Genomic DNA, 26,979 nt, shown 5'->3' on the forward strand with positions numbered 1-26,979 from the left:
AATATATTTTTCTTGGCATATTACATTTACTAGTAATATTACTATAAATATGACTGTACTATCACTACTGCTGCTGTAGACTACTTCTGTCATTACTATTAGTACTTCTATTAGTACAGTGTTCTAATGGTATTACTCCTTGTCCCTCCACTCCTCCTCCTCCTCCTCCTCCTCCTCCTCCTCCTATTTCTGGGTAATACTTGTTTTTACTAGGAACCACTTTAAGTTCTTTTTTTTTTAATTTTTAATTAAGTTTTTTAAGTGTTTTTATTAAAAATTTTTTTGAATGTTTATTTTTGAGGGGGGGGAGGGGCAGAGAGAGAGGGAGACACAGAATCTGAAGCAGGTTTCAGGCTCTGAGCTGTCAGCACAGATCCTGATGTGGGGCTTGAACTCATGAGCTGGGAGATTGTGACCTGAGCCAAAGTTGGATGCTTAACCAACTGAGCCACCCAGGCCCCCTGTTGTTTTTATTTATTTGAGAGAGAGAGAGAGAGAGAGAGCAAGTGAGCAAGCAGGGAAGGGCCAGAAAGAAGGGGAGACAGAGGATCTGAAGTGGGCTCCGTGTTGAGTGGAGAGCCCCATGTGGGGCTGGAACTCATGAACCATGAGATCATGACCTGAACTGAAGTTGGATGCTTAACCAACTGAGCCACCCAGGCCTCTCTAATTTATTTTTTATTTTAACTAATCTCTGTGCCCAGCATCGGGCTTGAGCTCACTACCAAATCAAGAGTCACATGCTGTACCAACTCAGCCAGCCAGGTGCACCTACTTTAAGTTCTTTATAGTTTTGTTTTATTCTTTTGAGTTCTTTACAGTTTTAAGATGGGAGATAAGATCAACTTTTAGGAAGGATTTTCAAGGGTATTGATTGAAAAACAGTGACTACTTCACGAAAACTTAATAAAATTATCCCCATTTTCAAAAAGTATTCTGGTAATTCTAAGTTCTAGTTAGAAGGGTTATCTTATGTTATCTCTTTCATAATGTTTCTTGGTAAGTATTATTATATGCGTGGTAATAGGATTGACTTTTATGATTAGATTTATTCCAAATATTATTCCTAAATATGAAGCTTTTTTCTACTTAAGTATGTGCTTTTTTTGTTGTTGTTGTTACTGTTGATATTTCCCTGGACATTCAGGTTAGTCAGGGTGTTTGTGTGGTTTAGAATTGCTGTAGGGAGCATAAGCTATAGAGTAAGGCAGGTATGGTCTGATTCCTGACTTGGATACTAGCTAGGCTTGGGTAGTTCACTTAGACATTTAGTTAGAAGACCAGGTGTTTGTAAAATGTTGAGAGCACTCTAAGGGTACTCTGTGACATTCAAATGCTTGAGAGCTCTGATTGTTCCTTGTCTTTCTTTTTGGTCAGTAGAGGTTGGAAGTGCATTCACAGTCACAGAAATCTTTGTACGTATGCTTACTATTCTGAAAAGAGATTCTGTCTTCCACTGTATATAGTTATGTATCTTAGATACTTCAGTTTTTAGAGAAATAGTGTTACTATGGTTTAGGGTCTGAGTTACTGGCTTGAGGAAATTTGATATAGGCAACTTCAGAAGAGAAGATAAATCTCATTTAAAAAATATTACTTACTGTGCTACCAGTTAGTAGTGACTTGTAATATGGAAATATTCTTAAAAATTCTAGGAAATAGGCACGTAGGTGGCTCTATTGAGTGTCTGATCTTGATTTTGTCTCGGGTCATGATTCTACGGTCTTGAGATCAAACCCTGTGAGCCCGCTTGAGATTCTGTCTCTCTCCCTCTGGCTCCTCCCCGGGTTTGTGCTCTCTCTCAACAAACAAACAAATAAACAAGCAAAATCCTAGGATAATTGTACTTTCATGATGGTTTATTACGTGTATTTTGTATTTTGGGAGTTTTAAAGGGGAAGGGGATCTGTTAAAAACATATTGGATTCTTTTGCACATTAATAAGTTACTTGACAGTTTGAATAATTGTAAATGAAAGTAGAATTATTATTAATTTAATTTAATTTTATTAATTAACTAGGCTCCACACCCAACCTGGGGATTGAACTCACAACCCCTAAATCAAGAGTCCTGTGCTCAGGACCGAGCCAGCCAGGTGCCCCAGAAGTAGAATTTTCATTTTATTTAATTCTAGATTCTAGAGGACACTTTACAAAACATCTAGTCAGTCAATTAGTAGAGTGGTACTTTTTATACTTACTGTTAAGTTAAAAACTGGAATTTGTAGAGTGATAGTATTCTACATGACACTTTATCAAAGAGATTGTATTCGTTGACAGCTTCATATAAACTCTTCCTGACCGCTCAGTGTAAAATAAATACCTAGTTTTTATCATATATTGTGTATGACACTTTATGTGTGTGTGTACATGTGTTTGTATTTGTTGAGTATTTTCTTACCAGGATGAAAGTTCCATGAGTTTTTTTTTTTTTTTTTTAATCAAAATATTTATTAGATGCTTAACTGTACATGGCCTGAGTTGTGAATGGGCTTTGTTAAAAGCTTGAGTGCCTGGCTAAACCCAGGAAAACTGCCTCCTTTTCATGTTTACAGAGCAGCTACTGCTGATAGTTGGGCCAGTCCTATGGCCTGCAAAGGAGGGGATAAATATACCAGAGCAGGATTCTGCTAAATTGGAATGGAGCCAGAGTTAAGGGCGCTAAGCCAACCCTTCCAGCCAACCCTTCAAGATATATCCTGAGCACCTAAAATAGCACCTGATACTTAGTAGGTGATCAATGAATATTTGATGGAGGATTTTTCTTTTTTCTTATTTATTTATTTATTTATTTATTTATTTATTTATTTATTTATTATTTGTTTTCGAGAGGAGGAGTGGCAAGGATCAGATTTGAGTGAGATATAAATAACTTTAAGTTATTCATTTTTTAAAAAAATTTTTTTTAATGTTTATTTTTTGAGAGAGAGATTGACATAGTGTGAGCATGGGAGGGGCAGAGAAAGAGAGGAAGACAAGAATCTGAAGCAGGCCCCAGGCTCTGAGCTGTCAGCACAGAGCCTGACATGCTCGAACCCACGAACCGTGAGATCATGACCTGAGCTGAAGTTGGACACTCAACCGACTGAGCCACCCAGGCGCCCCATTAAGTTATTCATTTTCATAAAGACTATGCTGGGAAAGCATATTTGCATAATGAAGGAATACATTTCAATGTTTAAAAAATGAGAATTAAGAACTCATTAGTTTTAAGCCTTGCTAGTTTTCATCATTGTAACCTGTTAAAGGAAAATAGAAATTGTGATAATTAAATTAAAAATTCAAGAGAAATTTTGATTGGTAGAGTGATAATATGTTTGTAATAAAAATTATGATTAAAATTTTAGAAAAATTGCATGCCATGAAATCTCCAGAAGTTAAAAAGTCAAAGTAGAGTGAGGTGTGACGCCTGCGGAAGTCCCTCCAGCCGAGGTATCGTGCTGTGGTGAAGAGAGATGGATTTGTCAGTCCTGGAGTTGAGGTTCTGCCTACCTGAGGCTGCTGCTGTGTGGAGACCCTGGGTGAAGCCACCATCAACATATCTGACTAGGAGGCAAAACCTTCAACTGAGGACTTGGGGGATAAGAAAGAAGGAGAATACATTAAACTCAATATTGGATAGGATAGCATTGAGATTTGCTTCAAAGTGAAAATGACAACTCATCTCATGAAACTCAAAGAATCGTACTGTTAAAGACAGGGAGTTCCAATGAATTCACTCAGGTTTCTTTTTGAAGGTCAGAGAATTACTGATAATCACACTGCAAAAGAGTTGGGAATGGAAGAAGATGATGTGATTGAAGCTTATCAGGAACATATTATTAGTGAAGTTACCTTAAATAAAGTTCCATAGGGTTTAATTGTCCTGCTAAATAAATCTTATTACTTTGTCATGTAAAGTTATAATGATTGATTTAAGGGATTACGAATGAGTCATCAATGCTTTTCTCTTGCAGTTAGTGATTTCAAACCTTTTTTGTGTTGGTAGCAATGAAAAATTCCTTAAGTCCTCGCTGGACGTGAAGAAACTCAAAGTTGCCTTTGGTTGTATCTTCATGGAATGTGAGCGGTAGATTAAATTGTCCTTTTACTAATATAAACACAAAAAGAACTAGTCTAGATTTTTTCTAGGCTTGTATGTCATTTACAGTTTTTTCCCCCTGAAGATGTACTCCTCATTTCAATACATGTTAAAATTGATGAGTATACTTAAATATGTTTTAGTGGGCCTCCTCATCAGTCTTACTAGCCATATTTTAGTGCTCTCCAGCCACATATGACTAGTGATTTTTATATTGGGCAGTGTAGATATAGAACATTTCCTTCTTGCAGATATACCTGATGTAGACATTTTTTCTTACAGATTTTAATGATCCAGGTAATTATGATTTTTCAGGTAAGATTCTCAGTATTTTTTGTAAGACATTTGTACTATGAACTATATTTTGATTATTATGTTATATCATGGATACTCCACTAATTTTTGTTATTCTATTTTAAAATGTCATTTTTATCTAATTTTGAGACTAGCTTCCATTTTATAATATAATTTAATGGGAAATTTTGAGATAGTAACTAGAAATTGTCCTTACAGGTAACACAGAACATTAATCTTGTTAAGTGAGGTAATGAATAGAACTGTGTGAAAATTCATTTTAAGGCTTTTACTATCAGTATTTTAGGAATGTGGAGCTTTTAAAACAGCTCTTCTAGCTCCTAATGTGTTTTCATTAAACATGATAATAATGTATTTGTCAGTATAGTACTGGGCTTATAAAAGTTGCTGATTAGATGTTAGTTCTTTTAATACATAGATTTGATGCATGATTCCCAAACCGGATGATTGTAAGAATTCCCTCAGGAGTGTTTTTTAAAAATACAGATATCCAAGGCATATATATTATATAACATATGTATTAATTCATACAAAGGATTTTGTGCAATTATTCCTTAGCATTAACTCCTTGGGATAGAATTGTTGGCTCAAAAGATTTGAATTATTGTTTAGATTTTTGATTTATAGTAACAAATTCCCTTCAGAAAAGTTGCACCAATTTACAAACTTTTCCTCATATTTTCTCTACACTGGGTATTATTCAACTTTCAATATTTCTCAGTTGATTAAAAAATCTCTTGTTTTAGTTTGTAATTGATTGTGAGTGCAAGTCAGCATTTTTCATAATTTTTTAAATGTATTTTGAGAGAGAGTGGGGGGGGCGATGGCGAGGAGAGTGCGAGATGGGGAGAGGCAGAAAGAGAGAGAGAGAGAGAGAGAGAGAATCCCAGGCTGTCAGTGCAGACCCTGACAAGGGGGGCTTGACCCCAGGAATCCTGATCACAACCTGAACCGAAATCAAGAGTTAGATGCTTAACCAACTGAGCCACCCAGGTGCCCCTGCCTGTTTTTGCTATCTGTTCTTGCACACACCTAAGCTTCTTAGTTTGATCAGCAGTAAGCTGAATGATAGGGATAGAAGGCAAGACTAAGAAGGGGAATTGGTGTTCAGAAGAGTGGGGTGATTTTGGTTATTGTGCCTGGTACAGATAGGTGCAAAAATGTTAAATCTATCACAGATCTACAAGATTCTTGTACATATTTCCATCCATTGTCTCGTAAATGGTATCTTTTTGGAATGTTCCTTTTCAGTTTGAGAGTGGAGGAATTGGCTTTAAAATTTTCTTACATAAAAAAAACAAATATTTTGCTACTGTTATTTAAAAACCATTGATTATATTTGTTTCTGGTTGTTATTGGAATCAGTTTGAAATAATGCCATTAATGATGCCATCTAACACAACTATTTCTTTTGATTTCTTGCCTATGTGTAAATATGATAGGACAGAAATTCTTAATTTTGGGGACTTTTTATCTTTGTGTCAGTAGTGCCTCATAGTATCTGACCCTGTAAAAGAAAACTCATTTCCTGTAATTACAACACTTCTGACACCAGATGTGTGGGTTTTCCATACCAAGCAACTCTTTAATTCTCTGAGCATACCAATGAGTAGTTAGCACAGGCCCCAGAGGTTAGAGGCTCAGTCCCACACAACTACCCTTCACTTTGGATGCTAGTTGCAAGCAGTGGGTAGCTCACACTTCTGTCTGACTTGACTACAAATTGGGAGGGGTCCCATGACTTCCTCCTCAGGTTTTTTAATTGGCTATTATGACTCACAGAACTCAGAAACACTTATGTTTACCATCTTATTACAAAAGATATAATTAAAGATAACGATGAACAGCAAGATGAAGAGATACATAGGATGAAGCCCAGAAGGATCCTTGAGTGCACAGCTACTGGCACATGGATGTGTTTATCAACTTGGATGCTCAACCCTGTATTTGGTAGAGGGTTTTATTGCACAGGCATGATTGGTTATTATTAAGTCAGTGTCCAGCTGGACACTGGAAGATAAAGGGTGGGGGTGGAAGTTCCAAGTTTATAATCAGGGTTTGGTTTTCTGATGACCAGACCCTATACTGAAGCTATCCTGGAGCTCACCAAGAGTAGCCTCATTAGAACCAAAGATGCTCCTGTCAGGAAATTTCAAGGGATTTAGGAACTCTGTGTAAGTGGTGTGTGTCCCTGTGGGCCGTAGACAATTGTGTTCAGTCTGAATGGGGTCTTGTAGAGGGGTTATAGGTGCTGGCACTGTCAAGAGCACTTCTGAATACTGGGGGGCTCTGGTTTCCACGTGCAGAATAAACTGTTGACAGTTTATTATCAGGCTGAGGCTTCAAGGTTGCAGGAGGATTGTGTTTTTTTCTGAGTGATTGGGACAGCACCCCACTAGAAGTCCTCACCTACATATTCCATACTCCTTCCCACCAAGTCCCTTCTGTAAACTGTTGGAGAGCCTCTTTCTACTTCACTGACCCTTGAATGTCCTCTACTGAAAAAGCTTAGCATGGTGCTCATGTTAAAGGAGGAATACTTAAAGGGATTTTGTTGTTTATCACAAAACATACCTTGAAATACTCATTCAGAACTGAGGGGCAATAAACTGATAACTGACACATATGGGTAATATGGATATCCATTTGGATGGATATGGATAATACCCAAATTTGTTTACACAGTCATCTGTTGATGGACAGTCTGAGTTCTTTCTAGTTATTGGCTCTTAGAAGTAAAGCTGCCATGAACATTAATATATAGGTTTTTGTATGGACATATATTTTATTTTTAAAAATTTTATGTTTTTATTTATGTTTGAGAGAGACAGAGAGAGAGAGAGAGAGTGAGAGAGCACGAGTGGGGGAGGGGCAGAGAGAGAGGGAGGCACAGAATCAGAAGCAGGCTATAGGCTCTGAGCTTCAGCACAGAGCCCAACACAGGGCTCGAACTTGTGAACCACGAGATCATGACCTGGGTTGAAGTTGGATGCTCAACCAACTGAGCCACCCAGATGCCCCTGGACATATATTTTAATTTCTCTTAGGTAAATATCTAAATGTGGAATGACTGGATCATATAGTAGGTATTTGTGTAACTTTTTACGAAGTTGCCAAATAGTTTTTCAAAGTGCCTATACCATTTTTTGTTCTTGCTGGCAGTGTGTGATAGTTTCTCTATATCTTATCAACATTTGGTATGGTTATTCCTTTTAATTTTAGCCATTCTAGTAGGTGTAAAATGTTATCTACTTGTGTTTTAATTTCCATTTCTCTAATGACTAGTGATATTGAGCATTATTTCTTGTGTTTATTTACCACTTGTATATTTTCTTTGGTAAAATGTGTGCTCAAATCTTTTACCCATTATTTTAATTGGGTTGTTTTCTGATTATTGAGTTTTGAATGCTTCCTATATATTTTGATTCTATGTATTGCAGAGGTCTTCTCCTGGATGGTGGCTTATCTTTTCATTCTTTTAACAGTCTCTTTTGAGGAATAAAAACTTCTAATTTTGATGAAAGTTCAGGCTATCCATTTATTCTTATCTGGATCATGTTCTTGTTTTTGTATCTAAGATATATTTGCCTAATGCAAGGTTATAAAAACTTTCTCCTAAGATATCTTCTGGAAGTTTTATGGTTTTAGGTTTTATGATTAGTGGTATGATGCATTTTGAGTTAGTGTTTTTTATGTGAAGTGAAAATTGAATAAGGGTTCTTTTTTTTTTTTTTTTTGCATTGTGATATCCACTTGTTCTAGGACCATTTGTTGACAGGCCATCCTTTACACTTTTGCCTAAAATCAGCTGATCATATATGTCTGGGTTTATTTCTGATTACCCAATTCATTACTGATCTCTTGCCTGTCTCAGTGCTACTACTATTTTGATTCCTGTGGCTTTATAAGAAGTCATGAAACCAAGTTGTGCTACTCACCTAACTTTTTTCTTCTTTTTCAGTGTTATTTTGGCTATTGTGCTGGTTATTGATTTATTGCATCTTAGCTCCAGATTTTCCCTTTTTGCCTGTTCTGTGAAAATGGATCTGGCTTTTTTAGTATTTTTCTTTTGCCAGCTGGCATAGTGTTGGGCTTTGTCAATAGAGAGTGCTGCAGAGACATTGCAGGAGGAAAAAGTTTTGCTTCTTGGTTTCTGTGTGCTTGCTTGGCAAGCTCCAGCAGCATACTCAACTTCTCTAGAATCAGCCCACATGGCTTCCTTAGTGTACAGTTCTTGCCGTATGTGTGACTTTACCAGCACTAAGCTTCTTTAGTGCTCAGAGGGCCACAGTAACCCAGCAGCCAATGACCCAAGGCTAGCTTCTCTTTGTACCTCTCGTGTGGGTTTGTAGCAGAATGCCTTCACGGGACGCTGCCAGATAAATGGTTTTTCCTAGCCCCCTTATGAATGGATTTCTGCCAAGTTTCACAAAGCAAATTTCCAGCAAGTTCTGCTGGCATGGCACCAGAATGACTTATCTGTCATTCAGTGAGACAAGGCTGTGCTTTCTCCGACAGGGTCTGATCTCTGCCCTGTAGAACGGCACTCTTGTCTCAGCCCTAGGAGGTGTTAGCTGCTCTTATATTCTCTTTGCTTCTCACTAGTTAATTGTTATTACACCGAGCCCTGTTATAGTTAATATTCTTTATACTTAACTTTCCCTTTTCAAATTTCCTTGTGACTTCTCTTTTCTGATTGGATCCAGAGTGATGCAACTGTTCTAGGTTTTTTACATTTCCATCTGAATTTTAGAAGCAGTTACTAAATGTCTGGAAAAAAAAAGCCTACTGGGATATTCACTGAATCTATGCATAAATCTGTGGGAATTGCATTGGAATCTATAGATAAATTTGGGGAGAATTTACCTCTTAACAGTAGTGAGTCTTTTGACCCATGGATAATGTATCACTGTTTATTCAGATTTTCAGTTCCCTTCAGTAGTGTTTTACGGTTTTATTATACAGATTTTTCCCAGATTTTGTCAGATTTACCCCTAAGTGTATTATATTTTTTATGTTCTTATAAATGGTATTGTTTTTGTTAAAAATCCCACTTTTGAGTTGTTCATTGCAAACATATGAAAATGCAGTTGGTGCTTATATCCTGCAGCCTTGTTAAATTCATTTTCTGGTTCTAGTTTTTGTTTTGTTTTGTTCTTTTTTTTTTTTTTTTTTTTTGGCAGATTCCATTGGATTTTCTACATAGATAGTCATGTCTTCTGTGAATGAAGAGAGTTTTACTTCTTTAATTCCACTCTGGGTGCCTTTTATTTCTTTTTCTTTGCCTGACTTCATTGGCTAGATGCTCTGGTATAATGGTAAATAGAAATGGTGAGAATGGATATTCTAGTCTTCTTATTTTAGGGGGAAAGCATCTATTCTTACACAAGTATGATGTTAATTATAGATTTTTCATAGATACCCTTTATTGGATTTATTAAATTTGTTTCTATTTCTAGTTTGCAGAGACTTCAAATCAGAAATGGATATTGGATTTTGTTAAAATACTTTTTTATGTGTGTCTGTTGAGATGAAAGTTACTATTTTTTTATGTTTTAGCCCTAGATAATGCAAGTATCTGTTATTGTGCACAGTTTTGTTATTTTTTCCCCCCAAAATGACCCTATTCCCATAAAAAAGTCAATTAATTTGCATGTAGAATACCTGGGTTTAAAAAATACTTTATGTGCAATGTTATTTCTAGTTGGTTAAAACATACACTACGCTAATAACAGTGGAGTCTAATTATTGAACTGTGATATGAAAAAAATAGAGAAAAATCTGAGAAGTGTCCAGAAAATATCTACTGAAGAATTGTGATTGAGTACAATTGTTTTAATTCTGAAGTTATGTTCAGCATTACTAATGGGAGACAGTTAGCTATAGGATACTTGAGGATCATTAGTGAGTGCTTAGGAAGAAGTAAAAACAATAAATGAATTACATGAAGAAAAGTTTAAAGCATAGAGGCTTGCTTAGGTAAAGATTGAAAAAAGCAGTAAGTAGACCTAACAGAACACAAGGGACTCAGAAGAATGCAGTTGTTTCTTATAGCAAGTACTTGGAGTTAAAGCAATGTAGCTGGTGGTTTTGGTGAAGTGGAAAGAATTGCCCTGGGATAATTGGATTTAATTCCTGTACTTACCACTTGCTAACTGGGTAAGTTTCTTAAACTAAGTTTCTGATTTCTCATCTGTAGAATGAACATAAGAATATCCCAAGGGTTGTAATGAAGAATAAATAGAATCAGTTACATAAAAGTGCATAGTAGTGTAGTTAAGTGCTTAATAAAGGTTTGTCTTTATTATATTTTTTTAATGACCAGTGGAAGCTTTTCTATTCTGTTGCCTATTTCCCTGGTGATTATATTTAGTCACAGAAATAGTGCCCACAGTTACCTTGAAACCCATCAAGAAAATAAAAAATGAAGCCAATTCCTGCTGCTTTGACCTTCTGTATTTTCATAGTTTCAAAGAAAACGAAACAGAGCACTGTCAGCATAAGACTGTATTAGAAAATGCTCTGAAAGAAAGTTCTAACTTGAGGAAGGATGGCAGAATTTTTTATAGGGCATTAGCAGGAGGGGTTAGGCATAGTTTGGGGGAATAGTTGGTCAAGGATGGTTCTCAGAGAATTGATCTTGTAGAGTAGCAGCCATTGGACAGTTTGGATTTTATCAAGAATTTTAGGGAGAATCAGCTGTGGGGGTCAAGGACATGAGTGGACCAATGGCAAATTCTCAGGTTTTTAGTGTCTGCACAGTACATTTTTCTATCATTGGCTCTTGCTGTCTTCTCCCCCTCTACCCCTGCCACCCTAGTATAAGGGCCCTTCCATTATCCTGGTCATGATTTTAGACAGCTTCTAGCTCTTGATCTTAGAGGTAATATCTTTATGAAACTATAAAATACAAGGAATTAAGTATTTCGTAGAGCTGGAAAGTTCTTTCAGTCTTTTCTTCCTGCCCTCTTTGCATTGTGTTTTGGATTCCGTTATGTAGCTCCTCTGCAGTAGAGGAAATGGTAACGTATGATAATGAAAAACTTCAAAGTAGTTTGAAGGCTGGAAGGGAGATTTGAAATGCTGGGAGATTTGAATAGGGTTTTGCAGCAGCTATTTTAGTTGATGACACATCTTCAACTTAAATTGCAATTCATTTTTTTAAAAAGTTTGCCTTGTATTTCTGTGATGATTCTAGCAGAAGTCAAATGAAATTATTTTTGATAGCTGGTTTGTGAACGTTGGTATTTACAGCCAACCTTCCAAAGCCTACCTTGGCTTTCAGGGAGCTCAGCTTGTGACTAAATGGATCATCTCTTCTCTTGTATCTATTTAATGCATTACTGGTTTCTAGCCGCTGATACTTAACATTGTTCATTCTTGAGTGTGGTGCTTCATGTGATTTCTTTTCCTTTATGAGGTACTTTTTGACTATAGGTGGATCCATTCTCCTGTATATATAATCTGTGCTTTGAAATTAAATTATCCTTGTCCTTTTTGAATACATAAATCCTTTTATTATCTGATAGTTTGCTCTTGCTTTGTGGCTTCCTGTGTCCCTTTTGTAATGCTTAGCTTTTAATTTAAATGCAAGATTGCCTTAGTTAGCATCCAAGGAAGACTTTGGCCTATTCAGACATTGAGAAAATATGAATATTTGACCACTATATTTAGGATTATTGGGGCTTTTCATTCTAATTTTTAGAATATAGAAAGTGAGGCAAGTTTCTTATTTTTTCCTAATCAAGCTCACCATAGACCTTGTACTTTTTAAACTGGCTTGAATGAAAAAAATACATATATGAAGAATGGCATATCTGCTATTTCTACATGGATGTACTTACCATAACTGTGGAAAATATATTTGATTTACTGTGAAGCTCTCAGGGTAAATGTTTAAGATATAATCAATATTTTAGTATTTTCATGTATAGTTAAGCACTTTCCGTAAATTATGATAATGTTATTTATGGTTTTATTTGTTCTGCAAAATATCACAAAAAGTTCCATAATGTGGCTTTCTTTTTTTGGTATTCAGAGGAAGTTAGATAAGATTTATCTACAACTAAATAGTACATCACTGGTGAGAATCTTTTCTACTTTAAATCTCATTCTCTTCCACTCATAACATTTGGTGATATGATACAAATGCCACTGTCATAGCTTTCTTTAATTTTCTGGAAAGTATCTTTTATAATCTCCATATCTTTAAATCTTGGGAACTCTGAAAAGCTTCTTTATCCTTTATTTCTTCTCAAGAAAATACCTTCATTTACTCTTGATGTTTTTGTAGAAATTCCTGCTTCCCACAGATAGAAATAAAAACATGCAATGTAAAATCTGTCATTTAGAGCATGTTAAAAATTAACAAATCAATTATTTAAAAAGTTCCATAGATTTGTGATCTTTTTCAGTTTTATTCTGCTTTATTGAAGTATAATTGACATATATTGTAAAATATTTAATATATGCATAATGGTGACTTCATATAGTCTCTCTTAGTACTTATATAATGCAGTATTATCAACCATAGCAATCATGCTTTACATTAGATCCTCAGACTTTATTCATCTCATAGCTGGAAGTCTATACTCCTTTACCACCCTCTCCCTGTTTCCCTCATCACCCAGTCCCCGGCAACCACTTTTCTACCCTCTGTTACTATGAGTTTGATTTTTTTTTTAATTTCACATATAAGTGATACCATGTAGTATTTTCTCTCTCTGTGACTTATTTTACTTAATATAATACTCTCAAGACTTATTCATTATGTTGGAAATGGGAGGATTTCTTTTTTTCCTCATGAATGAATAATGCATTATACACACACACACACGCACGCACACACACACACACTCACATACACTCACATACCACATCTTTATTCATTCATCTGTTGATGGACACTTGGGTTGTTTCCATATGTTGGCTATTGAGAATGATATTGCAGTGAACATGGGAATGCAGGTATCTCTTTGAAATCCTGTTTTCATTTCCTTTGGATGTATACCCAGAAGAGGGATGTCTGGATCATTTGGGTAATTCTATTTTTAATTTTTGAGGAAAACTCCATACATTCTCCATGGTATGCTGCATCAGTTTACAGTGACACCAACACTTGTTAAAGTACTTTTCTTTTTGATGAGAGCCATTGTAACATGTGTGAGGTGATATCTCATTGTACTTTTGATTTGTATTTGGTGATGACTAGTGATGCTGAGCACCTTTTCACATACCTAATAGCCATTTGTAGGTCTTCTATGGAAAAAAATGTCAGTTTTTTAATCAGGTATTTTTGTTTTGTTTTGTTTTGTTATTCAGTAGTATGAGTTCTTTGTATATTTTGGTTATTAACCCATTATCAGGTATATGGTTTGAAAATATTTTCTTCCATTCCATAGGTTTCCTCTTTATTTAATTGGTGATTTCCCTTGCTTTGCAGAAACTTTTTGATAAAGTCCCATTTGTTTGTTTTTGCTTTTGTCACTTTTACTTTTGGTGTTTTGAAGTTGAAAACATCATTGTCAAGACTGATGTCAAGGAACTTGCCCCCTATGTTACCTTCTAAGAGTTTTATCATTTCAGGTCTTTAATCCATTTGGAGTTGTTTTTTGTCTGCAGTGTAAGATAGGGGCTCAGTTTCATTCTTTTGGCTGTGACTGTCCAGGTTTTCCCAGCACCATTTATTGAAGAGACTATCCTTTTCCCATTGTATATTCTTGACTTGTCAAATATTAATTGACCATATATGCATGAGTTTATTTCAGAGCTCTCTATTTTGTCCCATTGGTTTGTGTGTGTTTTTTTTAAGTTTATTTATTTTGAGAGAGAGATAGTGTGGGAGGGGCAGAGAGAGAGAGAGAGAGAGAGAGAGAGGGAGGGAGGGAGGGAGAGAATCCCAAGCAGGCTCTGTGCTATGAGCAGAGACGCTGACACTGGGGTCTGTCTTGCAAACCATGAGATCATTACCTGAGCTGAAATCAAGAGTTAGATGCTTAACAGACTGGACCACCCAGGTGCCCCATCTTTTTTTTTTATGTCAGTATTATACTGTGTTGATTACTATAGCTTTGTAATATAATTTGAAATTGGGAAGTATGAGGCCTCTAGATTTGTTCTTAAGATTGCTGTGGCTCTTTGGGGTCTTTTGTGGTTCAATACAAAATTTATGATTTGTTAGTTCTGAGAAAAATGCCATTGGAATTTTGATAGGGATTGCATTGAATTTGTAGATTGCTTTAGACTATTTGGCCATTTTAGCGATATTAATTCTTCCAGTCTGTAAGCACAGGTTTTTTTTGTACTTTGCATTTATTTGTGTCTTCTTCAGTTTCTTTCATTAGTGTCTTATAGTTTTCATGTACAAGTCTTTCACCTCCTTTGCTAATTTATTGCTAAGTATTTTCTTTTTTTTTTTTTGATGCAGTTGTGAATGGGATTTTCTTAATTTCTGTTTCTAACTTGTTCTTAGTGATATTTGTATATTGTATTTTGCATATTGTATATTGCATCTTTACTGAATTTGTTGATTGGTTCTAACAGGTTTTTTTTCTGTGTGTGTGTGTGGAGTGTTAGTATTTTTTTATATATAATATCATATTACTGCAAATGGTGAGTTCTATGAACTCCTTTCCAATTTGGATGTCTTACTTCTTTTTCTTGCCTAATGGCTCTGGCTAGGACTTCCAGTACTGTGTTGAATGAAAGCAATGAGAGTGGACATCTTTGTCTTGTTCCTGATCTTAGAGGAAAAACTTGCAGCTTTTCACCATTGAGTATGGTGTTAACTGTGGGCTTGTCATATGTGGCCTTTATTTTCTTGAGGTATGTTTCCACTATATTCAGTTTGTTGTGAGTTTTTATTATGAAAGAATGTTGAATTTTTTAAAATATATTTTTCATCTATTGAGATGATAATATGAATTTTATCCTTCATTTTGTGGGTGCTATATTACATTTATTGATTTGCCTGTATTGAACTATTGTTGCATCACAGGAATACAACCAACTTGATCATAGTGAATGATCTTTTGAATGTGTTGTTGAATTCTGTTGGCTAATATTTTGTTGGGGATTTTTGCATTCATGTTCATCAGGGGTATTGGCCTGTAGTTTTCTTTTTTGTAGTGTCCTTGTTTGGTTTTGATATCAGGGTAATGCTGGCCTTGTAAAATGAATTTCTTCCATTCTCTTCAATTTTTGGGAAGATTTTTGAGAAAGTTTGGTATTAATTCTTCTTTAAATGTTTGGTAGAATTTACCAGTAAAGCCATCTGGTCCTGAATTTTTTGTAGGGAGGTTTTTGATTACTTATTAAATCTTGTTAGTAAATGTTCTGTTCAGATTTTCTATTTTTTCTTGATTCAGCCTTGGCAGGTTGGTATATTTCTAAGAATTTGTCCATTTTTTAGGTTGTCCAATTTGTTGGTGTATAATTGTTTGTAGTAGTCTCTTATGATCTTTTGTATATGTGTGATACAAGCTGTAATGTCTCTTCATTCATTTATGATTTTATTTGAGTTCTTTCTCAGTTTTCTTGGTTGGTCTAGCTAAATGTCTATCTTTTCAAAAAACCAGCTTTTAGTTTCATTGATTTTTTTTTTTAATTTTTATTTCATTTATTTCTACTTCATTCCTTTCTTCCTTTTTTTTTTTTTTCTTCTTCCTTTGACTAACTTTGGGCTTAGTTTCGTTTTATGTTTCTAGTTCCCTGATGTGTAAAGTTAGGTTGTTTATTTGAGTTTTTTATTATTTCTTAATGTTGGTATTTATTATTTTGAACATCCCTCTTAGAAATGCTTTTGCTGCATCCCTTAAGCTTTTGTATTGTGTATTTCCATATTAATTTGTCTAAAGATAATGTTTTTATTTTTTCTTTGATCCATTTGTAGTTCAATAGCATGTTGTTTAATCTTCACATATTTGTCAGTGTTCCAAGTTTCTTCTTGTAATTGATTACTAGTTTGATACTATAGAAAAGATGCTTAATAAGATTTCATTTTTAAAAATTTATTAAGACTTGTTTTGTGGCCTAACATGTTGTATCCTGGAGAATGTTCACGTGTACTTAAGTATTCTATTACTGTTACAATGTCTTATAAATTTCTTTTGTGTCCATATGATCTAATATGTAGTTTAAGTCTTAAGTCCAGTGTTTTCATATTGATATTCTTTCTAGATGATCTATCCATTTTTGAAACTGAGGTATTAAGGTTTCTACTATTATTGTGTTGTTGTCTATTTCTCCCTTCAGGTCTGTTATTATTTGCTTTATATATTTCGGTGCTTCCATGTTGGATAGATAAATATTTTAAAATCCTACAACCACTTGTTGGATTGACCCCTTTAGTCTTATATAATTACCTTCTTTGTCTCAAATGCACTCTTTTGCTGGGAACGCTATTTTGTGTGATGTAAGTGTAAATATTCTTGCTTTCTTTTAGTTTTCTTTTGCCTGGAATATCTTTTTCCATCCCTTTCCTTTCAATCTGTATATATCCTTAAGACATATAAGAGAACTTAGTCCCTTACATTTAAAGTAATTATAGATGGATATGGACTTAACTGTCATTTTGTTAATAGTTTCTTGCTGTTTTGTAATTCCTTTGTTCCTTTTTTAAATCTCTTTGTGATTTGATACTTGTCTATAGTGGTGTGCTTAGATTTCTTTTTGTTTACCTTTTGTATATATGTTACAGGTTTTTGCTTTCTGGTTACCATGAGGCTTATGTAAAACATTTTATATTTGTGATAGTCTGTTTTAATTTGATATCAACTATGTCAAATGCATACTAAAGCTCTCTTTACTATACCTCAGTGCATTTTGTTTTTGATATTATAATTGACATCTTTTTACGTTGTGTATCCATTAACAAATTATATTATTTTTGTCTTTTAGGCTTCATACTAGATTTACAAGTGATTTACCTACCTTCCTTACAAATTATGTTAATCTGATTTTAACTATGAACAGTATTTACCTTTACCAGGGAGATTTATTCTTTGTTTTCTTGTTACTAATTTGTTTCATCCTTTTGTTTGCAGCTTGAAGAAGTCATCTTAACATTTATTACAAAGCTGGTCTAGTATTGATGAACTCCTTAAACTTTTACTTTCCTAGAAAACTTTTTATCTCTCCTTCAACTCTATAGGACAACTTTGCTGGGTAGAATATTTTAGGTTGGTAGTTTTTTCTTTAGCACCTTTATTGAACTTATTACCTGCAAAAGTTTTTCAGATTTTGCTGAAAAATCTGCTGGTAATCTTATGGAGACTCCCTTTTACATAACATAAATTTTTCTTTTGCTGCCTTTAAGATTCTGTCCTTGTCTTCAACTTTTGACAATTTAATTATAGTGTATCTTGGTTTGGATTTACCTTGTTTGAGATTCTGTGGGCTTCCTATATCTGGAGTTCTGTTTCTTTTCCTGTGTTAGGAAAGTTTTCAGCCATTATTTATTTGAATAGGCTTTCAGCCCCTTTCTCTTTTTCTTTGCTTTCTGGGACCCCATAATAAATATATTGATGTACTGGATGGTGTCCCACAATTTCCTTAAGCTTCACTCACTCTTTTTCATTCTTTTTTCTCTTTATGTCCCTGTTTGGATGACTTTCACTGCCCTGTCTTCAAATTTGCTGATTCTTTCTTCCATTTGATCTAATATGTTGTAAAATCCCTTCTGTTGAATTTTTCAGCTCACTTATTTAATTCGTCAGCTCTGTGATTTCTGTCTGGTACTTCCCTATATTTTTTATCTCTGTTGAAATTTTCATTTAGTGAGCATCTTTGTAATCATTATTTTGTGCTCTTTATCAGGTAAATCACTTCTTTCCCTTTTATTAAGATCTGTTTCAGAGGTTTCATTTTTTTGTTTGTAATATATTTCTCTGTTTCTTCATTTTTCTTAATTCTCTGTGTTGGCTTCTGTGCATTAGATAAAACAGTCACATGTCCCAGTCTTGATGGAATGGTCTCATGTAGATGCTGAATCTTATTCAGCCTGGCCCTAGCTCTTGGTTGTTTCTCAGACCTTTGTGGTTGTCCAAGCTGCCTTCTTCATGACTCCCAGTAGTTGAGAGTATTTCAAGATCTTTCAGTGTCCCCAAGTGGAGGATCAGTCACCACCTATATGCTGGCTGAATGAAAGCTGGACCCTCAGGTAGCAGCTTAAAAAAATTTTTTTTAAATGTTTATTTTTGAGAGAGACAGAGACAGAGTGTGAGTGGGGGAGGGGCAGAGAGAAAGGGAGACAGAATTTGGAGCATCCTCCAGGCTCTGAGCAAGCTGTCAGCACAGAGCCTGATGCTGGGCTTGAAGTTACAAACTGTGAAATCACGACCTGAGCCAAAGTCGGATGCTTAACCAACTTAGCCACCCAGCTGCTCCTCAGGTATCAGGTAGTAGCTTTTAAGTATGCAAGTAGATGTGTCTTTCAGGGCAAGACTGGGATCTGGGTGTTTCCCTCTCTTCCCTTTGTTCTGAGCCCTGGGGGTTAGCCAATTAAGAAACTTAAGAACTATTTGTTTGCTTTTGTCTTATGGGACCTGTGAATGCCATCCTTGCTTGCTCCCAGAACCAAGCAATCAAGTAGTGTATCCCCTGGGTAGAAGCCACGGTACTCAGAGTGCCAGATGTGTGTACAAGCTCCTTCCAGGAAGCTGTTTGTGATTTATAGTGATCTACTAGGGGAATGCACATTTGGTGTCTGCTGGCTTCCCAGTTTTCATGCAGGACTGACATCCGTCTGTAGATGTATGCTAAATTAGAAGCCTCATCCTCTGGCAGCAGCTTTTAAATTATGTAAATAGGCTTCTTTCTGGGAATGACTGGGGAGATGGGTGTTTCTGTCTCCTTCCTTTGTGTTGAGCCCTGGGGAGATAGCTACTTAAGAACTATTTATTTGTTTGCTACAATCCTGTTGAGGATTGTTGAGTCTGCTAATGCAAGACTCACTGGCCACCTGAGTTGGGCTATCACAGGGTGTGTCTTTTGGGCAGAAGTTGCAAAGCCCAGGCACCAAATGTGTACGCAAATTCCTTTCAGGAAGATACCAGTGACTGGGAGCTGGGCAGAGAGAGAACACAAAGATGGTGCCCTTGGCTTTCTTGGTCTCTAGAGAGAATTACAGCTGATCCCTAGATGTGTGTTACATGAGAAGCCTTACCCAAAGGCTGCACCTTTTAAGGTAGCCAAATAGGCCTGTTTCAGGAAAGGCTGGTAGAGATGGGCATTTTTGTCTGTTGCCTCTGAGTCTTAGACGCATAGCCACAGTGAGTCCCTGAAGCCCACCAAGAACTGTCTTTATTTGCTGTAGTTTTCTGGGTCTTGGAGACACAAGCCCCAATGGCTTTCAGAGCTCGTGTTTTGGGGGCTCATCCCTGAGTTAGAAGTCTTAAAAGTTGGGGCACTAGATGTGGGTTCAAACCCTTTACTCCTCAGGGAGAAGCTGGTAGTTGTGAATTCCCTCTCAGTTGTATGTCAGTCTGCTGGGAGTGGGGTTTATGGAGAGAGTGTTTCTCAGCTTCTCCTACCCATTCAATGTATGTTTTTTCTTATTTGTCCTTTGGATTTCTTTCAGCAGGACTTGTTTCATGTTTAGCTGTAGATTTAATATGTCTGTGAGAGGATGTGAGTTTGAGATTTTGTTGCCATCTTTGACTAGAATCAGATTTGTGATTTTCAAATGTTATCCCTTTGAACGAATAACAATATAGTGAATTAACTGGGATGCCAGTGATATCTAAAATATAACACATAAGTGAGTCTTAAGAGGTATATAACTTCATTTTCTGCATGATGTAACTTTTTTAGTAAATATACCATTAGAAAATACAGTAGTTCCAGTAGTTCCCCCTTATCCACAGTTTTCCTTTTCATGTTTTCAGTTACCCAGAGTCAACCAGTCTATAAGCAGATGACTCTCCTTCTAACGTCAGAAGGTCAGTAGTAGCCTAATGCTTTGTCACAGTGCCTGTGTTGTTACCTCATTTTATCTCCTCATGTAGCATTATATCATCTTACATCATTACAAGAAAAGGGATGGTAAAATATATTTTCAGAAAGAGAGGCCATATTCACGTTATTTTTATTATGGCATATTGTTACAATCTGTTTTATTTTCAACTATTGTTGTTAATTTCTTACTGTGTCTTATTTATAAATTAAACATCATCATTGATCTACATGTATAGGAACAAACATAGTATATATAGGGTTTGGTGCTATCTGCAGTTTTAGTCCACTGGAGGTCTTGAAATGTATACCCTACGGAAAAGAGTGGAGGGGAGACTATGGTATGTTTGGAATGATAGCAAAAGGCTTCTTTGTGTTTATTGAAATCGTACATAAATCTAACTTGTGTCATACTCATCTCATAGTTACGTAAAATAAATGGCATGGTGAAAGAGAAGAAACATAAAATGAGAGTTTCTGCAAAATTACTGAAGGAAAGAAGTGCAGTGTACTTTCTAATGTACTTTTCAATGTTAAAAAAAAATTGAGAATTCCACAACCCAAGGAAGTTGAGAAAGCTTCTTGCGCTTATGTAACAATTTTTAATCTATTAGTTGCAGAGCAAAAACAATAGGAAATTAATTAATTTTATATTAAAAATAGCTTTTAACTATGGAGTCCTCCTATCATTCTTCAGTTTGTTAAGCCTACTTTTGGTTGTTATTATTAAAAAAAAATGTAATTAGGCAGTTACAAGAAAGCTTCAGAACAGCTGTAATTACAGCTGCAGATTTAGTCAAAATAGGGGTTTTGAAAGGCTCCTCACTCTCCTTTCGCATCTCTTTCCCTTACCCCAAGTAACCCAAATTTAGTTGTAAAAGTTTTGGTGAGCTCAGGATTCCCGAAACTGGAGTGCCATATGTTTAACTGCATGCAGATGTGATGATTATATGTGACTCTTCATTAAGGTTTCTGGAACCTTTTTAGTTCTATTGCTCTATGCACAGTTAAATGATTTTTATCAGCTTGTTTCTGTATTTAATTTTATAGATATACATGTATTCCAAACACACTTTAATGATTTTTATCAAGACTCTGGCATCTGCTAAAACTATTTAGGGGGATAATAGTTTTTATATTCTAAATTTGACGTAATGTTGATATTATTACAAGTTGACTGGAAATATCTGCAAAACCTTATATCTGTTTTTCTTCAAATTTTACTTCAAAATTTTTTTCAAAAATATTTCTTCAAATTTTACTCTATTAGGAAATTGACTTTAACCTTGTCTAAAAACAATTTGGTAAATCTGTTAATTTTTGGAGCAAGTTCTGTTATAAACAAGAAGTTAAATATACATCCTTGTTGGTCGTCCTCTGATTCTCTCTTCCTGTGGCTTTATGATTTAGGGATATAGATGTCATTCTAAGGTCTAGTTTTCAATTAGTCAAGGATTGGATAAAAGGGTTATGAAAACCGTGGCTAAGAGCAAGGTTTGGGGCCAGTCTCACTGTCTCAACTAATTGCCATCTCTTTTGCAGATGTTAGTTATGAAATGTCGATCATGAGCTACATAACATAACTTCTATTCTAACCATAATTTTTCAGGGTTATATTTTCAGAATTGGTTTAAAATTGTAGTCATTTGCTGTTGAATCACACGTAAGGAAATTCAAAGAGTCTTTTGCCAAAGCTAACAGTTCAACACTTTCAGGTAGGAAAGCAAATGAAACATATCTATATGTATATACCACCATGTTAAAAAATGTATGGTTCTTACCTTTAAGTACAGTGGGTAGAAAAGGTGCAAGTATGTGCATTGATTTAAGAAATCAACTTTTAGAGGGTGAATAAAGTTGGATTTAAATCTCCAGACTTAGGAAGTCTTTAATTAATTAATTAATTAACTTTATTAAAATTATTTTTATTTATTTACTTATTCTGTCCAGTATTTTATTTATTTATTTATTTTAATATAATTTATTGTGAAATTGGTTAACCTATAGTGTGTACAGTGTGCTCTTGGCTTTGGGGGTAAATTCCCTTGGGAACTCTTTAGATCTTAAAGAAGTTCCAAAGATCTAGACCAATTTTCTTATTACACACAAGGAAACAGATTCAAAGAAGTTGAATTACATTAAGTCATTGGTTAAACAGATTTATAGGACATTCTAAATATGAACTCAGGAGTGACGAAAGGTAGCAAGTTAACTTTGCTGTTGTAATCTTGGATGTCAACTAATGTTGATTGATTGCTCATTGTAGGTGCTTTTAGAGAGAAACTGCCAGTTCTTTCCTCACATGAGTTTAAGTGGTAATATCAGCAGGATGTGTGGACTTATATAGTAGGGTATTTTTAGAGAGAGAAAATTGAACCAAAGCCACTTCAGAGAATACTGGTGAATTCAAATGAATAGTTAAATACGTTCATTAAGACAGAGTAAAGAAACTATATTTACAAAATTACATAACTTTTTTTTTAAGTTTATTTAGAGAGAGAGAGAGAGGTGTGTGTGTGTGCGCGCACATGTACACACAGGTGGGGAAGGGGCAGAGAGAGAATCCCAAGCAGGCTCCCTGCTGTCAGTGAGGAGCCCAACTGGAACTTAGACTCAGGAACCTGTGAGATTGTGACCTGAGCCAAAACCAAGAGTTGGACGCTTAACTGACTGAGCCACCCAAGGGCCCCCAAATTATATAACTTTTAAAACATAGATTGGCTTATTTGAGATTGAGTATATTTTTTTTTTTTCAACGTTTATTTATTTTTGGGACAGAGAGAGACAGAGCATGAACGGGGGAGGGGCGGAGAGAGAGGGAGACACAGAATCGGAAACAGGCTCCAGGCTCTGAGCCATCAGCCCAGAGCCTGACGCGGGGCTTGAACTCGCGGACCGCGAGATCGTGACCTGGCTGAAGTCGGACGCTTAACCGACTGCGCCACCCAGGCACCCCATGAGATTGAGTATAATTTTAATGATGAAGATATGATTAATTATATGAAGTAAGAAACTTAATAGAAACTTTTAGGAAGGAAAATAAAACTTTGAAACTTTAATAAGAGAGGAAAAATGAAATGTGAAAAATAATTTAATTTTATTTAAGAACTGGCTATCCATTTATCTCATTACCAAAACTTACTGTTGTCACTGTCTTTTCTTTTGTCTTCTTCCTTCCTCTACTGGTTCTCTCTGAAAAAGGCTCACGTTGTAGTGTGGTGTGATACAGTTCATGCAATTCTGGCTTTGTCACCAACGACCAGCATGGCCTTGCACTAAAAGTTTTCCTATTAAGACATACAAAAGTGAATGATTTTGAATTAGTTATGTCGATTTATGAGCTTTAGTTAAGGTACTTCATGAAAAAGGAGACTAGGTCTTGGATGTGACTATAGGATTGTTGAGACAATCAGATGAACTCACATGAAAATGTTCTAAAAACTGAAGATCTCACAAAGGCAAATGATATTGTTTTTATAACTATTGTTTTCAATCCAGCATGACAAATAGTTGAGTATCCAATATATCAGAACCAGGGTTGTGGACTTTTGAATTCAGGAAGATATAGTCCTTGCCTGTAAGATACGTTTAGTGTAATTTGGGGAAGAAAGAAATAAAATATATAATGCAAATGTCTACAATGTATGACAGAATATGAAGAGGGTAATGAGAGGCTGACCCAGATTTTGGCTTAAGTTAAAGAGCTACCCACCTGAATCTTCTCAAAGTCCTTAAGACTTGGTATGCTACAAGTGACAAATGAGCATTTTGACCTTTTCTTATCTCCTGCTTTTTTGAGCCTTTCTTTAGGTAAGAGTGGACAGATTTTTAACTTATGTTGCAGTGTGATGAAAGTCTAAACTTGGGCTCTCTAATAGTTGCAGGTGGGAGCTTGTTGATTTTTTAGGTGTACAGACATGAATCAGTAGCTGAGTCAAAGTGCCACAAAGAATGTACAGTTTTAGATTTGATGAGTATTGTCAATGGGATAAGTTCTAGATTTTAACATCTGGGTTGGATACCTTGACAGGGACATAGATGATTAAAGTGAAACCTGGGAGCAACATTTATTCCAACCCTGTTGAAGATATCTTTTACAGGGTCCCAGAATTGGCTTGACTGTTTCTCATAGTAAGGAATCTATTATGTGATGAAGTACACTTTCTTATATAGGCTCTTGTGTTTGGAATTCTTTGTTTTTATCAGATCAAATAACCTTCTGCTCCATCTGCTGTTCTGTATTTTTTACATTTTATTAGGTAGACAACAGGCTTGAAACAGAAGAGAACCTGCTGATGGATAACCAGAAACAGAAGAGGAGAATGATAGGTTCAGGAGGCAGATCAAAAAAGGAAATAGTGATAATAGCTAATACTTATTAACAGTGAAGTTCCAGGTGCTGTTCTAGATGCTGTTCTCATATAATAACAATTTATTGTATTGATATTTTAATATTAAATATTAGGTTAAATGAAAATTTAATGTTAAATGATAATAATAATTATCATTATTACAGACGAGGGAGCTGAACTATAGTACTTTGCACAATGAGAGGCAGAGTCCACGCTAGTGGTATTTGGTTTTAAATACCAAACCCTAATGCTACCACATAATGCCTATTAGAGATAATCTGGAGGCCCTTTGGGGAAAAATTCTTAGCTTCCCCTTCTCCAAGTATGATACTTGTTAGAGATGAAAGATGAATATTTTAAGGCCATTAACTTGGTTGGAAGAGATGGGGTGGAAGAGGTGAAATACTATAGAATTTATTCAACATTTTAAGATTGAATGAAGGTATCAGAAAGGAAGGAACCTGAATATGAATATAATCACTTTGCAAATCAGTGAGAAAGGGAATTTTGGTTATTATAATGACTAGGTTTTATGATGCTATATAGGCATGAAAGGTTGACATAGAAATAGTTTCATAAGAGCTTATGATTGATCACTATAGACTAGCACTATCTAATAGAAATATAATGTGAACCATTCATGTAATTTTAAATTTTCTGGTAACCACATTAAATAAGGTAAAAGGAAACAGGTGAAATTAGTTTTAATAGTACAGTTTATGTAACTTAGCATACTAATATTAACTTAGTATTAAAAATATTATCTACTAATTGACATAAAAATGTCAATGAAATATTTTACATTCTTTTATTCCTACCAGGTCTGAAATCAGTGTGTGTTTTACACTTACAGGTTTTCTTAGTTCAAACTAGCCATATTTTGCATGCTGAAGAGCCACGTTGGCTACTGACTACCTTACTGAACAATGCACTTATGTATCATGAAAAGATAAAAGATTGATTGTTCTTGTTACGTTCATAAAACAGTTCTAATTGAATTATAAATAGATAGTTTATTCTCTCTATGTGTATAGCACACATAGAGAGCAGGTTGATCTGAGGCAAAAAGCCATCACTCACTATTCAGTTGTATCCAGATAATCTGATCAGGAGGGGAATATATTTTTTATATTTAGTAAGAAGGGATGGGGAAGGGTTTACCAAATGTTTAGACTTCTTGCTGTTTGAGGTTCTGTGTGTGTTGTATAGTTAGAGGGACTTCCAGGGGACTCCAGAGAATTTCTGCTACCTTTTAAGTTCTGGGCTCTGGTTTTATATAAAGAGCACAATGCTTTTTCTTTTCTTTTCTCTTCTTTTTTTCTACCCACTCCTGGGTAACATAATTTTTTTTAATTTAATTTTTTAAAATTTACATCCAAGTTAGTTAGCATATAGTGTAACAATGATTTCAGGAGTAGATTCCTTAATGCCCCTTATCTATTTAGTCCATTCCCCATCCCCCACCCCCCCGCCGCCTCCCTCCACAACCCCTTCAGTAACCCTCTGTTTGTTCTCCATATTTAAGAGTCTCTTATGTTTTTGTCCCCCTCCCTGTTTTTATATTATTTTTGCTTTGCTTCCCTTATGTTCATCTGTTCTGTATCTTAAAGTCCTTATATGAGTGAAGTCATATGATATTTGTCTTTCTTTGACTAATTTCGCTTAGCATAATACCCTCTAGTTCCATCCACATAGTTGCAAATGGCAAGATTTCATTCTTTTTGATTGCTGAATAATACTCCATTGTATGTCTGTCTGTCTGTCTATCTATCTATCTATCTATCTATACCACATCTGTATCCATTTATCCATTGATGGACACTTGGGCTCTTTCCATACTTCGACTACTGTTGATAGTGCTGCTGTAAACATTGGGGTGCATGTGTCCCTTCGAAACAGCATACCTGTATCCCTTGGATAAATACCTAGTAGTGCAATTGCTAGATCATAGGGTAGTTCTGCTTTTAATTTTTTGAGGAACCTCCATGCTGTTTTCCAGAGTGGCTGTACCAGTTTGCATTCCCACCAACAATGCAAAAGAGATCCTCTTTCTCCGCATCCTCACCAACATCTGTTGTTTCCCAAGTTGTTAATTTTAGCCATTCTGACAGGTGTGAGGTGGTATCTCATTGTGGTTTTGATTTGTATTTCCCTGATGATGAGTGATATGAAGCATTTTTTCATGTGTCGGTTAACCATCTGGATGTCTTGTTTGGAGAAGTGTCTATTCATGTCTTTTGCCCATTTCTTCACTGGATTATTTGTTTTTTGGGTGTTGAGT

The 26,979-nt window shown here is 35.4% G+C and overlaps 1 protein-coding gene across 15 annotated transcripts in view; it reads left to right on the top strand.

Annotated features, from left to right (window-relative positions):
- Positions 1-26,979, top strand: part of FUT8 (fucosyltransferase 8) — a 306,694-nt gene that overhangs the window by 66,637 nt on the left and 213,078 nt on the right. For 5 of the 15 annotated variants that reach the window (XM_053224571.1, XM_053224572.1, XM_027065938.2 and 2 more), the window contains exon 3: positions 20,280-20,333. The exons of the other annotated variants lie outside the window; for them this stretch is intronic. The gene's annotated coding sequence lies outside the window, so the exon portion shown is untranslated. The remainder of the gene's footprint in view (positions 1-20,279; positions 20,334-26,979) is intronic. 15 annotated transcript variants of the gene reach the window in all.

Source organism: Acinonyx jubatus, chromosome B3 (assembly GCF_027475565.1).
Source record: "Acinonyx jubatus isolate Ajub_Pintada_27869175 chromosome B3, VMU_Ajub_asm_v1.0, whole genome shotgun sequence".
NCBI lineage: Eukaryota > Metazoa > Chordata > Mammalia > Carnivora > Felidae > Acinonyx > Acinonyx jubatus.